Source organism: Onthophagus taurus, chromosome 1 (assembly GCF_036711975.1).
Source record: "Onthophagus taurus isolate NC chromosome 1, IU_Otau_3.0, whole genome shotgun sequence".
In the NCBI taxonomy this organism is placed as follows: domain Eukaryota; kingdom Metazoa; phylum Arthropoda; class Insecta; order Coleoptera; family Scarabaeidae; genus Onthophagus; species Onthophagus taurus.
In genome coordinates, this window is record NC_091966.1 from 22,127,395 (window position 1) to 22,131,786 (window position 4,392).

The window sequence follows — 4,392 nt, forward strand, 5'->3', positions numbered from 1 at the left end:
ATATTATGACGTTATACGCCGTTCTGAGCCATGTTTGAACTTTCTATCACTTTTGGTTCCGAAAATTCTGTTGACCATATTTGTGATATTCAGGCGCCAAATGTCATCTTGGAGCATGTTGGAGATAAAAAACAAAATGTGCCCAAAACGTGATATTATGACGTTATGCGCCGTTCTGAGCCATATTTGAACTTTCTATCACTTTTGGTTCCGATAATTCTGTTGATCAGATTTGTGATATTCAGGGGCCAAACGTCATCTTGGAGCATGTTGGAGATAAAAAACAAAATGTGCCCAAAACGTGATATTATGACGTTATACGCCGTTCTGAGCCATGTTTGAACATTCTATCACTTTTGGTTCCGATAATTCTGTTGACCATATTTGTGATATTCAGGCGCCAAATGACATCTTGGAGCATGTTGGAGATAAAAAACAAAATGTGCCCAAAACGTAATATTATGACGTTATGCGCCGTTCTGAGCCATGTTTGAACTTTCTATCACTTTTGGTTCCGATAATTCTGTTGATCAGATTTGTGATATTCAGGGGCCAAACGTCATCTTGGAGCATGTTGGAGATAAAAAACAAAATGTGCCCAAAACGTGATATTATGACGTTATACGCCGTTCTGAGCCATGTTTGAACATTCTATCACTTTTGGTTCCGATAATTCTGTTGACCATATTTGTGATATTCAGGCGCCAAATGACATCTTGGAGCATGTTGGAGATAAAAAACAAAATGTGCCCAAAACGTGATATTATGACGTTATACGCCGTTCTGAGCCATGTTTGAACTTTCTATCACTTTTGGTTCCGATAATTCTGTCGACCATATATGTGATGTTCAGGCACCAAATGACATGTTGGAGCATGTTGGAGATACAAAACAAAATGTGCCCAAAACGTGATATTATGACGTTATACGCCGTTCTGAGCCATGTTTGAACATTCTATCACTTTTGGTTCCGATAATTCTGTTGACCATATTTTTGATATTCAGGCGCCAAATGACATCTTGGAGCATGTTGGAGATAAAAAACAAAATGTGCCCAAAACGTGATATTATGACGTTATACGCCGTTCTGAGCCATGTTTGAACTTTCTATCACTTTTGGTTCCGAAAATTCTGTTGACCATATTTGTGATATTCAGGCGCCAAATGTCATCTTGGAGCATGTTGGAGATAAAAAACAAAATGTGCCCAAAACGTGATATTATGACGTTATGCGCCGTTCTGAGCCATGTTTGAACTTTCTATCACTTTTGGTTCCGATAGTTCTGTTGATCAGATTTGTGATATTCAGGGGCCAAACGTCATCTTGGAGCATGTTGGAGATAAAAAACAAAATGTGCCCAAAACGTGATATTATGACTTTATACGCCGTTCTGAGCCATGTTTGAACTTTCTATCACTTTTGGTTCCGATAATTCTGTTGACCATATTTGTGATATTCAGGCGCCAAATGACATCTTGGAGCATGTTGGAGATAAAAAACAAAATGTGCCCAAAACGTGATATTATGACTTTATACGCCGTTCTGAGCCATGTTTGAACTTTCTATCACTTTTGGTTCCGATAATTCTGTTGACCATATTTGTGATATTCAGGCGCCAAATGACATCTTGGAGCATGTTGGAGATAAAAAACAAAATGTGCCCAAAACGTGATATTATGACGTTATACGCCGTTCTGAGCCATGTTTGAACTTTCTATCACTTTTGGTTCCGATAATTCTGTCGACCATATATGTGATATTCAGGGGCCAAATGTCATCTGGGAGCATGTTGGAGATAAAAAACAAAATGTGCCCAAAACGTGATATTATGGCGTTATACGCCGTTCTGAGCCATGTTTGAACTTTCTATCACTTTTGGTTCCGATAATTCTGTTGACCATATTTGTGATATTCAGGCGCCAAATGACATCTTGGAGCATGTTGGAGAAAAAAAACAAAATGTGCCCAAAACGTGATATTATGACGTTATACGCCGTTCTGAGCCATGTTTGAACTTTCTATCACTTTTGGTTCCGATAATTCTGTCGACCATACATGTGATGTTCAGGCGCTAAATGTAACATTGGAGCATGTTAGAGATAAAAAACAAAATGTGCCCAAAACGTGATATTATGACGTTATACGCCGTTCTGAGCCATGTTTGAACTTTCTATCACTTTTGTTTCCGATAATTCTCTTGACCATATTTGTGATCTTCAGAGGCCATATGTCAACTTGGGCATGTTGGAGATACAAAACAAAATGTGCCCAAAACGTGATATTATGACGTCATACGCCGGTCTGAGCCATGTTTGAACTTTCTATCACTTTTGGTTCCGATAATTCTGTTGACCATATTTGTGATATTCAGGCGCCAAATGACATCTTGGAGCATGTTGGAGATAAAAAACAAAATGTGCCCAAAACGTAATATTATGACGTTATGCGCCGTTCTGAGCCATGTTTGAACTTTCTATCACTTTTGGTTCCGATAATTCTGTTGATCAGATTTGTGATATTCAGGGGCCAAACGTCATCTTGGAGCATGTTGGAGATAAAAAACAAAATGTGCCCAAAACGTGATATTATGACGTTATACGCCGTTCTGAGCCATGTTTGAACATTCTATCACTTTTGGTTCCGATAATTCTGTTGACCATATTTGTGATATTCAGGCGCCAAATGACATCTTGGAGCATGTTGGAGATAAAAAACAAAATGTGCCCAAAACGTGATATTATGACGTTATACGCCGTTCTGAGCCATGTTTGAACTTTCTATCACTTTTGGTTCCGATAATTCTGTCGACCATATATGTGATGTTCAGGCACCAAATGACATGTTGGAGCATGTTGGAGATACAAAACAAAATGTGCCCAAAACGTGATATTATGACGTTATACGCCGTTCTGAGCCATGTTTGAACATTCTATCACTTTTGGTTCCGATAATTCTGTTGACCATATTTGTGATATTCAGGCGCCAAATGACATCTTGGAGCATGTTGGAGATAAAAAACAAAATGTGCCCAAAACGTGATATTATGACGTTATACGCCGTTCTGAGCCATGTTTGAACTTTCTATCACTTTTGGTTCCGAAAATTCTGTTGACCATATTTGTGATATTCAGGCGCCAAATGTCATCTTGGAGCATGTTGGAGATAAAAAACAAAATGTGCCCAAAACGTGATATTATGACGTTATGCGCCGTTCTGAGCCATGTTTGAACTTTCTATCACTTTTGGTTCCGATAGTTCTGTTGATCAGATTTGTGATATTCAGGGGCCAAACGTCATCTTGGAGCATGTTGGAGATAAAAAACAAAATGTGCCCAAAACGTGATATTATGACTTTATACGCCGTTCTGAGCCATGTTTGAACTTTCTATCACTTTTGGTTCCGATAATTCTGTTGACCATATTTGTGATATTCAGGCGCCAAATGACATCTTGGAGCATGTTGGAGATAAAAAACAAAATGTGCCCAAAACGTGATATTATGACTTTATACGCCGTTCTGAGCCATGTTTGAACTTTCTATCACTTTTGGTTCCGATAATTCTGTTGACCATATTTGTGATATTCAGGCGCCAAATGACATCTTGGAGCATGTTGGAGATAAAAAACAAAATGTGCCCAAAACGTGATATTATGACGTTATACGCCGTTCTGAGCCATGTTTGAACTTTCTATCACTTTTGGTTCCGATAATTCTGTCGACCATATATGTGATATTCAGGGGCCAAATGTCATCTGGGAGCATGTTGGAGATAAAAAACAAAATGTGCCCAAAACGTGATATTATGGCGTTATACGCCGTTCTGAGCCATGTTTGAACTTTCTATCACTTTTGGTTCCGATAATTCTGTTGACCATATTTGTGATATTCAGGCGCCAAATGACATCTTGGAGCATGTTGGAGAAAAAAAACAAAATGTGCCCAAAACGTGATATTATGACGTTATACGCCGTTCTGAGCCATGTTTGAACTTTCTATCACTTTTGGTTCCGATAATTCTGTCGACCATACATGTGATGTTCAGGCGCTAAATGTAACATTGGAGCATGTTAGAGATAAAAAACAAAATGTGCCCAAAACGTGATATTATGACGTTATACGCCGTTCTGAGCCATGTTTGAACTTTCTATCACTTTTGTTTCCGATAATTCTCTTGACCATATTTGTGATCTTCAGAGGCCATATGTCAACTTGGGCATGTTGGAGATACAAAACAAAATGTGCCCAAAACGTGATATTATGACGTCATACGCCGGTCTGAGCCATGTTTGAACTTTCTATCACTTTTGGTTCCGATAATTATGTTGACCATATTTGTGATATTCAGGCGCCAAATATCATCTTGGAGCATGTTGGAGATAAAAAACAAAAT